The sequence below is a fragment of the Camarhynchus parvulus genome, chromosome 4 (assembly GCF_901933205.1).
Source record: "Camarhynchus parvulus chromosome 4, STF_HiC, whole genome shotgun sequence".
In the NCBI taxonomy this organism is placed as follows: Eukaryota; Metazoa; Chordata; class Aves; order Passeriformes; family Thraupidae; genus Camarhynchus; species Camarhynchus parvulus.
The window spans coordinates 54,915,733-54,927,896 of record NC_044574.1 but is presented as its reverse complement, the minus strand read 5'-3'; the positions used below and the strand labels follow the sequence as shown (position 1 = coordinate 54,927,896).

At 40.0% G+C, this 12,164-nt stretch overlaps 1 protein-coding gene across 13 annotated transcripts in view; it reads left to right on the top strand.

Moving 5' to 3' along the window:
- The window catches only part of ADGRL3 (adhesion G protein-coupled receptor L3), a 489,715-nt gene that overhangs the window by 100,266 nt on the left and 377,285 nt on the right, over nt 1-12,164 (top strand). The gene's annotated exons all lie outside the window — the stretch shown is intronic.

The following is a 12,164-nucleotide window of genomic DNA, read 5'->3' as shown; positions in this document are numbered from 1 at the left end:
AGTGTGCATGGTCTATGCATTTAAGATAGTAAAATTGTATCTAGAACTGCACAGTTTTAATTTCCCGCTCTTCCTAAGATTTCAATAGATTAGCATGCTCAGAAATATTTCTTTTTAATCTCAAGATATTACCATGCCTAGGTTTGCATGAAAGGCAAGGCTGGATGTCTTGAGGCTTGAAAGCTATAATCAAAGATGTTTATGTGAAATTTTAGTGTTCGATCATATCTTACCATCTTGGGAGTGAAAAAATAAACTTAATGAACCTAGATCAGACAGATTTGTGATGAAGTCCCAAAGAAGAGAAAGGGCTTGCAAGTAGCTGTGATTTTGCTGTGTGATTTTAATTTTATGGGCCCCTGTTGTTCAACGTTTTCTTCAGAGTAACTAAGAGTTGCATTAAATATTAAACAAACGGTGTGATGATTCATAAAGAGGGTCATGAGCTCCATATGTGAGTTAGAAATTTAATCTCCAGCTGGTTTCACTATAATCCATGTCATATGTCCAGGATCAGAGAACTCCAGTGTCTTCAAATAATTAGTTAGTGATCAAAACAGGAAAAAAAAATCCATTGAAACAATTTTCTCTTAGAAAAAGCTGTTTCTTCAAAACAAAATTGCTTGTTAAAGCTCATTAATTTTAATGGGGTTTTCTTTTGAGTGGAAGTAAGACAAAAATGATTTAGAAAATGTCAGGATGTCTTCTTGATAGTTGCAGAATTGATAATTTTTTTTTGTGTTCAATGTCTTGCATTTAGAATTGTAACTCTTACTCTGTTTTAATAGGAAAAGAGGAAAGTTAGACTTTTTCTTTTCATCAAATGTAACTTATTTTAATTAATCTAAAATACTTTCTGTCTAGAATGCTGTTTCACCAGAAAGGAAAACTTGATTAGCTTTTTTCTGATATGTGTATATAATTTTAATACTAGTTCAGGTATGGAAGAAAGAATTAAAATCTTCAAGTCTTTTATTTGGATTAGGAAATTAATTTTTTTTCCCTGCTTCCCCCTGGAGCCCTAGAAAAATACCTGTCAGCCTTTCATTGCAGAGACAAATATGCTGAGGTTTTCCCCAGGCCTTGCTGAGGTTGCATCCTCCTTTGCATGACAATTATGAAGGGATGCTGGGGGATACCAGATGAGTGAGAATTCCAGACTTGCTTATCCTTTAGAGGAGCTGTGTGCACACACAGACACATGAGCCCAGTGCTCAGCCACAGTTTTCCAAGATGTTTTTCTGTGCTCAGCTTTCAGCCCGCACATGGAGTTACTATCTCAGTTGTAGCTTCCCTTTGAGCTGAAAAAGGTGGTTTTGGGGTGCATTTGGAGGTTGAATATTGAATCTACACCCAAGAAATACCATGGAGGCAGTGGAAGTGCAGGCCCTGTTCCCGTGGGTGGGTTATTCATGGCTGGTGCTGCAGCGTGGCTCAAAGGAGTGTTGCTGTTGCATTCAGTTGCTCAGCTCATGAAGTCAGTCACAGCACATGCTTGAATTTAAAAGCAGGTATATGGATGCACGAAGAATTTTAGTTGTAATGCCTATAATGGCTGTAGAGCTCTGAAAGCACAACTAGGCTTAGTCTCTTAGGGAGGAGGGCTGTGTTTCTTGTGTGTGGCTTGGGTTTTACCTCTTAGTTCAGAAAGAAGTAGGGTGTGCTGTTTCCTCCCCTGTGCCAGTAGGGCAGGATCTGGAAGTTATAGGAAAGCTTGTGGGATGGGATCTGTGGAGTTACTGGTCCAGTCTCCCATTCAGGGCAGGACAATTGTTTGCATGAGACCAGCTTGATGATGAATTCATACAGCTGTTATCTTAAAAACCTGCAAGGCTGGAAGTAGTGCTGTCTCTCTGATGACCTACCAGTACCCAGGGGAACGAATGCTTATTTTTTAATCCATCTCCTCTTTTCCTGGGAGAAATGTGTAGACATGAACAAATTTAAGGTAAGAAAAAGTAAGCTAGATTTAAAAAATAAAAAATGACATCTGCTTAACTGGGTTAAAAACATGTAATGGGGAAGCATGCAAATGGTTATGCAAGCAGGAGTTTGGTATCTAATTGTAAATTAGATAGACAGCTGCAGGGTATCAATAGACATATGGCAGGAATGTAAATAGTTTGCTCGCACTTTAGTGACATCCTGGAAAGCTGTGTGTAAACTTTCTGAAGTGAAGAGAGAAAAGACGATTTCCTGGAAAAGAGGGTTTTCGAGAGAAATAATTGCTAATAAATAATCTGTGTCCCTCTGGAAGGCGAAAGTTTTATTTTGGCACTCGCTGAAAAAGCAGCCTCTAATCAGACTGCATTTTCCCGTTTGGCTGACGAGCACCAAGCAAGCCGAGGAAGGTGCCAGTTCCATTGTGTGGTTGGAGCTATCATAGATCAGTGCAGCTCCTCCATGGTACCTGCCTGCTGATTTCAGCATGACCTCCTGGCAGATGCTTCGTGTCTGCCAGGATTTAGGGAAGATGACAAAGAGGAGGGTAAACAGTTGAGTGACTCGAGAGAGGGTGTCAGATTCCAGAATGTAAATTTGTATGTCAGCGGCCAACACTCCTAGGTCTTCCACCAAACAGAGTACTTGCCGGTGTCCCAGCTGCAGAGATTGCTGCTGCTTATAGCCACCTTTAAAATAATATCCTACTGGAGTGGAATGCTGTGAAGCACTAATTTTGGCTTATTTTACAAGCCAGCAAAGCAATCTAAATATTTAATGCTCTTTCTTTAATAGCTGGCCATCACATGTTTTGCTTTATATTAGGTGATACTATTGAGGCCATAAAAATTCCCAATCTAATGATAGCTAAGGTTGGTTCTCATATTACCTAAAAGATATAGCAAGGGTAAACCTCGAATAGCTTGCTTGATTTCTGGATGGGTGTCTAGTGACTTACTTCTTAAATAATTCTTGTAAAGTTTGCAGTGGGCCAAACTCTGGTGCTTTTGAGGTCAACAGTAGCTATTCCAGTTTACTTTGTTGGGTTCGTGTATCTGCCTTGGGGACGCATTTCAGTCCCATAGCTTGTTAATTGTAATTTTAGTCAAAGGGCCAGACTTATTTAGGAACTTCATTTAATTTCTTTTTTTTGATTTTGATAAGACAATTTCTGAAGGATGCAAAGAAGCTTTTATGGAGTGGAAGCAGTGAAAGGAGAGCAAGGAAAATCAAAGAAATCCAGACATCAGTAATGTTTCAAAAGTACATTTCACAAGGGAGTTTTCCTTAACTATCCTTCAAAGATGACATGACAGAAAATTTGGTTATTAATCAATGGTGCTATCTCTCTGTTGGGTTCAAGAATGCTTTTCAGAAATTAACATCTGGTTTAGTCCACAAAGAATTTTTAGAATTGTAAAACTTTAAGTAACCATAAATTACTTAAAGTGTGTGGAGGATTAATATAAAAAAAAACCACTTCCAAGCATTGTTCTTTAAGAGGTGAGCTTAGCCTGTGTAGTCATAAGAGTTATGTCATTGGTATATCCTTACCAAATAATTGCAAACATATAGCCCAAATCAGTCCCTGGAATCAGTGGACACACAAATACACTATAGGGAGTTTTATTACAGCAGAGCTTGAGAATTGCAAAACCAATTTTCCACAGAAAAATTGCTTTCATATGATCTGAGTGCCATGATTTGGTTTATTTGAAGCACTGTAAGTCAAGCTCTTCGCTGGTGTTCCTAGCAGGCCTCTGTAATTCTACATTTATTTACAAAGGTCTAATTTAGAATATAAATTATTTCCACTGTTTGTAGATAAGAAACTGGAATATTTCTTACGTGTATGTGTGTGTTTAAGTGTGGATAATTTTCCACTCGTGATGTAGGAAGGCGTGGCTCATAGCAACTGCCATTGCTTTCCAAAAGTCACTCTGAAACATGAGATGTGAGCTCCATTCTTCTCTTTGATTGCACCACATTTCTGATTAGGTTTGCAGCAAGCAGAGGACCTCACAGTCAGCCCATGGCCATGATGCTGTGGATGTTTTTTTCCCTGTTACTGGACTTTGGTATTTCAGTAGCCTCCAACTGCTTTCTCAAAGCACTTCGGTATTCACTTAAAAATAGCAGCAAGTTATGCCCCTGTTAGCTATGGTGACATTTTAGCATTTTAATGACTCTGCAAGCGCAGTTCTGCTCCAGATGAGTCTAGAGAACAACATGACCAAGATCTTTTCACATCCATGTTGGAAATAATTTGCTGTGAAGAGATGCCTGGTAGCATTAGGTGTCTTTCTGACTGTCAAAACCTTGCAGTATTTTAGTGCTGAATGCTGGGAGCTGAATAGGCCAGGATTTTAAGTGCATAAAATGTCTTTTCTTCTTCTGGAAAGATTGGTCAGTATCTTTGTAGGTGGGTTTCTCCAGGAAGGCTAGGTTGAACTTCTTGTAGGTAAAAGAAGCCTGATGCTTTCTTTCAGTCTTTCAAAGCCATAAGTAACTTCTTTTCTAGTGTGTGGTTTTGCACTTACATGGCTAAATCACATGCAGCAGATGCTGAATCAGGCCTTCAAAGAAGGCTTAGGAGTGAATTCCTAACATACTTAAACCCGTTTTTCATCAGCTGCAGATGGATAGAGCATTAATTCTTTGTATCCTCCGTGGGCTTCCCTGTAGTGAGACTTGCCTATATTCCCAGTCTCTTGTTTTCCATCAGCATCGATATTTGGGTCATTATCTCCTCTCTTCTCATCTGACATCCATAGTTTCCTTCTCTTCAAATCTCCTTGGTCCCAGGTGTAAGTGATGGCAGCTCTGTGAAAAAATGAAGGTTCAGTTTGAGTAAAAGTGTTGCTGATTATTGCTTGCCTCTTTTAAAGCCCCTTAGGTGTTTTTCAGTGCTTCAGCAAATATGCAGTCATTACAATCTTCTTGTGGCTTTCTCTTCCTCTTTCTAGTCTGAGTCTATTTCAGCCATACCTGAGGATAATGTGCCATCCCAAGGAGCCTGTAGGCCCCGTGTTCCAATGGGAGGATTCTCTGGCCCCAGTAAGGGAGGTGCTCCCTGGTGATGGGCTGTGATATCTCTGGTGGGAGATGTCCATTTCTGCCACAGCTCCAGCCCTGTCCTGTTGGGGCTGCTGTAAGGCGTGTGAGCTGAACCTGTTTGCCAGCAGTGGAAAGGTAGAAAGGGAAGAGGATTTGGCTGCTGCAGAAAATGTCAACTTTTTTTCAGGGACAAATTGGAAACATCAAAAAAGGAAGGCCACTTCTAGTGCAGATCATGCAGAAGAATCCAACACTGTTAAAACCTGAAAGTTTGGCTCACTCGTCCTGAGTTGGCTGGTCCTTCCCAAGTGCTGCATGACTTTTCCACAGCCAGCTGAGCTTCCTGCCTGCCTGCTTCCTCTGGGTGCTTTCACTGGTAGATGAGCAAAGAGGTTTTCTATCAAGGGAAAATGGACTAGAGGAGAAAACAGAACATTTCAATCCTTTCAGAAGGACTGTACTGGACCAGCTAATGGAAAACTGTTTCCAAGATAGCTTTGACTTGTTTTCACAGTCTCTGAAATAGTGTAGGTTTCCTGGGGGGAATTTTGTTTTTGCGTAATGCTTTATCTTCTTGGAGTTTTGATTAAATGTCAAAATGTGTGGATCTTTTCCAGCTAGCTCAGTTTTGCCCTTCTGGAAAAAAAAAACAAGGTAGAGAGAAAAGCAAAGTTGGAAGCCTCATCTTGCTTTTTTGAAAATGAGAATCACATAGTCAGATTTAAGGGTGTAAAACCTTTTTATAAGAGTTTAGCATTTAGAAACTCCTGTTATTCTTGCTATCTTGGGTAATATGCTCACCTGCTGGGGGAGAGGGAAAAAGAAATTAAAGAATATCTTTGTCAACACCCCAATGTATAACTCTCTGCAGTGCCAGCTCCTGCTGGCTGGTTGCCTTGATTAACATTTTCTGGATTGGTGTAACTAAAGTTTGCATTTAAATTACATGCTTACTAATGTACATTTTTATTTTCCATTGTCTTTGCCTGGCAGAGGCTTCACCCTCTGGGCTTGCTGTGTTTCACTCTCTGACATATTGAGGGAAGCTCAAAAGTCTTTCCCATACTTGTTCTCCATTTTAAATGAAAATATTACACCCTGAAGTTTGCAGCTCAGTCTTTTTTAATGCAATATGCAGTTTGCACTCAGATCACTTGCTCCTGATATAATTTATACATGAATCATGAATTATGTTTGGATTCTCAGGAAGCAAAAATAAATTGGGTAGAGCCACATCCAATTATGTAATGAATTCCTCACAGTAAAATTTACAGCAGGGATGTTGCAAAGTGGAACACTGATAAGAGATTTCCAAAGGATTTGCTGCAGTATCTCCTGATAAAAACCAACCTGTGTCCATTTAAGGCATAGTAGAGCCATTTTGATTCAAACAATGAAATATTTAAAGGTGCATGGGATTGTTTTTCATTGTAGCTTAAGTGCCAGTGCACAGAACAAGGAGGAAAAGAAGTACTTGGTGCAGTCTCACCAAACAAAAGTTCTTTCCCAACATGTTGTAAAGAGGCTGCTTCATAACTCTTTTTTATGTCTCTAAAAGCACTTTCTGTGCTGCATCTAACAGATTATATTTTGAGGAGCTATTTCCTGACCCTCGACTTGACTTTTTTTAAACTCACTGCTGAACCCTGCCTTCCTGGGCAAAATGTGGCTCACGAGCTTTTGTAAGGCGAGCAAAAAAAACCAGTGGCACTGGGAGAACCATTGGTAATTTCACCTCTGTTTGTGGCATTGATTTCTCTTAAAGGCTTTTTGTTTGTATTTCCTTCCACATGTTTCTCACTGTGCCTTGACCTGTTGCTTTTGATTCATTTTTCACTCAATACTCAAGTAGCCCAGGCTTGGGTCATGTTGTGCAAGTGTTTTCCTGAGCAGGACTTCTTTGTGCTTTCCAGTGAGTTGTTCTTCTTCAAACACATGGCTCCTAGAAGCTGCATATCCATCTCAGCTGAAGGGTGAACAGGTGGATACATCCATGGTGTTTGTATTAAACAAATCTCCTCCTGGTGCTGCAGGAACTGAATTAGAAAATTTTCATGACAGTGACCAAATACCTCTACCATGTAGACATCGAGAGCTATTAAGGGAACATTTTCCTGTCTTTGCTTGGAGTTTCCTGTCACAGCAAGTATTTGTGCTACTTTGCACCAAAAAACTCACCTGTATGTGTGGTAGGGAGATGTTTTTGTGTGTAAATCAGGATAGTCACAATCTAAGAGCTTTGCAAGTAGAACATCTTAGCAACTCCCAGTACCATTAATCTACCATTAATACCATTTAATTGATTAATGTATCTACTGGATTGACGAAGAGAAGTGTTGAAGTACACCTATACAAGGGAAGAGCCTGAGACCTGGGGTTCTCATTTCCACAGGTTTTCAGAGTTCCCTGTGGTGGCTTTAATTTTCTGAAAGTTTTAAGTACTGAAAGTACTGTCTTGGCCCACTCTCAAGGTGATGACAGAGCTTTGCCATCATCTTCAACAGGCTGAGGATTTCCCTGAACAGGATTGAAGGGGATGTGTGCCCTGATAGAGTTCGAGGTCAGAAAGGGAAAGAAAATGCCCTTTTTCTTACACAAAAGCAGCCTTAAACTCTAATTTCTGCTGCCCACATGGCTGCATAGAAGGGTGCAGGAGACATGGCTGGGTCAGCCTCAGAGGGGGTTTCTAACCAGAGAGAGTGGTGTAAGCAGTCATTTAGGTGACCACAGTCTGTGGTTTGCATCAAGGGCTGTGTGGTGGGAGCACTGCCAAACCAAAAGGCATGTCTTCTGATGGGCTCTTCCAAAACCCAGGCTCAATTATTCCATTCCCTTGGTGATGAGACAAATCCAGTGTTTTCCCCTCTGATCAGAGGTATGTTTGGCAGTGCTTCAATACATACCCAGTGCTGATCATACTGAGTTTTGCACCAAGTGGATCCCAGTTGTGCAAGTCAGAATAGAGCTGGCAGGAGATGGATGCTTGTGCTCACAGCTCTGCTCCAACCATAAGCTTGGGGAGGCGTCCCAAGTGAATGCTTTTTTAGACATCAAAAGCCATGACAAAGTCAAGATGAACTATAAAGTTCCTGAGAGTTTACAGCTTTCCCCATAGTCTTAGCTAAGCAAAACTTGATTTTTCTTTCCAAGTGCAAATTCAAACTGAGACAATAATTAGCATCCTGTTTGTTTGTTTGTCACCTCGAAGGAAGAAAGGTCAAATATAGTCAGCCTGAGAACTACTTTGCCTTTCCCCCTTGAAGCATTTAATTAGGTTTCTCATGTAATGTAAAAAAGAAATAGTAGAGAACTTGCTGAAACGACTTATCCATTTAAGACTTTTTTTTTTCCTTTTTTATTTCTTGCTGGCTTCATAGACCAATTTATAATTCTTCTGAAGAAGTGACAGGTTTAAACACTTAAACCTTCTTGCAGAGAATAGGCAGGGTTGGTTTTTTCTTGTTTTTAGAAGGGACGGCTGTAAATCAACACAATGTACAAATAAAACTACTGCTGTATAAGGCAGTAAGAGACACTTTAGAAAATGCCCAAAATGAATGTCCTACAGCTTTTGCCTCCCCCCTGGAATGCATACATAACTGCTATATGCATAACTATTTAAAAACAGACTAATTATTTCTTGAGTTTTTCCCCAGTATTTTTTCACCTGTGTCTCCTGGGTTTGTTGTTTTGTTTGGCTTTTCTCTCCTTTTTTTATTTTTCTTCCCTCCCTGAGGACAGGATTGCTAGATAACTGGAACTGCCCATGTTCGGTTGTGAGCTTGGTTCAGTGGTTTTCAGGATGCAATGCAATGGCAGGGAGGAGAGAGGCTGTGTGGATTGCTGGGTTACAGATCAGGATTGCTGTGTGTCACAATAGCTGAAAAACCCCTACACATTTGTTTTTCCCTCCTTCAGTCATGTCCTGATTCATTGGTGTTACAGCTGGAAGGATGCTTCCCTTATTCTCTCTCCTGCAGTGCAGTGTTCCCTCATGCCTGCAACAGGGACAGCCACTGATTTTCTTTAAAATCCCAGTATAACTCCTTTCTGTGCCCACCCACAGGACTGAGCTACCCTGTGGGTATTTTTTACCTATGCAGATACTCATTCAGTGCTTATTAAAGTGCAGATATAACTCCCCCCAAAAAAGAAATCAAAACAGCAGAGTGGATTTGCAGTATTACCTGTGTCATGGTATTAAAACTGGAATTTTTCTGAAACTTCTTTCCCCTGTGTGCTGTCCCATCCATTTTATCTCCCAGAAAGCTGAAGTTTGTAACCACTTCTAATCCAGGTCTTTTTGCTGTCATAACTTTAACTAGTAATGCAAAGCCCCAGAGGGGATTAGCCAACCTGAACATTTCAAATTTTAAACTTCAGTAAGTTTAAAGTAGGAAGAGTTATAAGTAGGGAGAAAAATCTTTCTCAGTCATTTTCAAATCAACCTACTATCTGCCCCACCATACCTTCCTCTCCTGCAGAAACACTGCATTTTTTTGGTGAATGTAGAATGAAAACACTTAAAGGGAAAAATTGTGTTCATCCTTCCTCAGCGTGGAGAGGTAGGTGGCAGAGCCTGGAAAATGCCAGAACACAAGGATGATTTTTCAGTCTCTCCTATGTGGAGAAATGCTCCTGTGAATTCCATCCCTAACCAACATGCAGGCACTAATTTCCCCTCGCTTTTAGATTGGCTACCTAAACCTGCTGACTATAGAGAGGGAAGAGTTGGAGGTCTCAGGTTTTAAATCATAGAAACCATTCTACAAAGGGGATACCTTTTTGCAGAGGTATCAGGAACCAGCAGATCTCTCTGGATGTACCAAGAGCTACTTGGTGGCAAGTTAATAAAACAAAAAAACAAAAAAATTATGATGTTTTCATTTTGATTTGAGTATGTGTATCATGTCTGTGAGGATGCAGGAACATGTAGAATTGCTCGACCCTTTCCCAAAACCTTCCTCAAAAATGCAGCAGTACTTGGTGTCAGAAATGAAGACACATACCTCAGCAAATGCCCATAGGCTGGGGTCTGTAAAAATGATGAGAGAAAGACAGATTTACTGCCACACCTGGAAGGAAAAAAAAAAATCTTAGAAAGTGGAGAAGACAATTATAGGATTACTGCAGTCAAAACAGTCCTATGGAGTGGGGTTTTTTGTTGAATTCTTTGGGGTTTTTTTTAGTGGTGGAAATAGATCTATTTCTGCACAGCACATTTTTATTCATACTGCTTAGACATGCCATTAAAATAGCAATTCAAAAGTCAATATTATATTTAAATGTCAGACAGTTGAGATTTCAGTTATTTCTTAGCAAAAGGGCGCCAACTGAGAACATACCAGCCCATAGTCTTGTAGGTGGAATTAGCCTGTAGTGGACAATTATAAACCAAATAGGCAGAACTATGTGGTATCTGTTTTATTTGGGTTTTTTTAGAATTATTCCACATTTCAGAAACAATAACAAGAAAACCCATTGATGGCTAGCTGATTGCCATATACATTTTGTGTTTGGTACACTAATTAGTTGAGATTTTGTAAAAGGTGACTGTTTGGCTGGTTGCGCTTTAATTTTCAATTAACTTCAGTAGCTCATCAGATTGATGATGAGGAAAATGTCTGGACAGGGTAAAAAGTAGGTGGAGGAAGATCTAGGTGATGAAATCTTCTTGACTTGGTTGTGGAATAAAGCACATGCATTTGTTACAGCAGCCCCTCACCTGGCTTTGATCCAGATTTGTTTCTATTGCAATTCTATTCTATCTTGGTCCAAGAGAGGGAATTAAGGAGTCCCAGTTGAGTAGGAGCAAAGTATTTTAGTTAACAGGCCTCTATTTCTTTAGAAGGAATTTTGCATACTCAGGAGGGATTTTATTTATTCTGGAGAAAAACAGGATGTTGAGCAGTTTCTTGACTGTATGTTGAGAAGGGGTGGCAAAGAGGGTGAGAAACAGTCTTACGCCATCCTTGGTCATCAGTGCAAATTAAAATGTGGAAATTAACAGTGCCACCTAAGAGCCAGATTCAAATGTGGCATATTGTTAGAGTCACAGCCATAATTCGCTTATGATACATTAAAAACCAGAAGCACCTCAAGCTGAATTAGGTAGTGTTGATTGCCAGTTCCCTCCTGCATAAATGCCATTAGATGCCTAAAGTTACAAATTGCTTTAATAACTTTCACAACTGATTGGTAATCACCCTGCAGTTAATGAAATAGGGAAAACACCTCTTGCTAAATTCATTGTCTTCATTTCCTCCTGCATAATTTCCAAGGTGTAGAGATAACTTTCGACAGATCCCAAGCTAGAAAGGTCATCTGTTAAGTTTTACTTAAAATCACATTTTTGTCTTCCTTTTTCAGCGCACACTACTATATATCCAAGCCAGCTTTCCCATGCCCTGTTGTCCAGTGCAGCTTTGTGCAGCACACTCCAGCATTTGGCTGTTCGTTATTCCCAGGGATATCTTTGCATCTCAGTGGAAGTGGTGCTGAAGGCGAGTTTGCCAGAGTTGTTCTCGCTGTGTGCCCATCCAGGCAGCTGGAGAATCATGCTGTAAACCCCCACAGCAGTGCACTTAAAGCCTTATAAAAACCATGTGAGCTGAAGAATTGCCGTTCAGGATAGACTGGTTTGATGCAGTTGAGGGTTTTTTGTGTCCTCCCAAAGTAGTAAGAGTTACAATAATTGGTCTCTGGAAAAGTCCCATAAAATTGTGTTGTCATTTAAGGATAAAATTAGTGGCTGCCAGTTAATGGTGCAGGAATTATATACATGGCACTGAGCTGAGTGCAACATTTTACCTCTTGCTAGATTTCAGAGACATTAATGTCCCTTAACAAACATCTGAAGGTAATTTCAAAAGGTGGGGGCGATTACAGAAAAGAGCACAGCAGTGTTTTATAGTTGAGATTACCTATGTATTAGACAGCTCTGACAGAGCGTGTAATTAATTTTTTAAGTGTTTATATTAAAGAACAAATAACTAGTAATACATATGGCACATTATGAGTGTTTCAAGTGTGCTGTAGTTGGGCTAGATGTTAAGTTATGGCTTTGTTGTGGTTTTTAGCAGAACCAGCATTGGTAAAATTGGCTGCTTAGGGTCAGGTTTTCTCAAGTGCATTTAGCACACACTTAAGAGCATAAGTACAGTGGC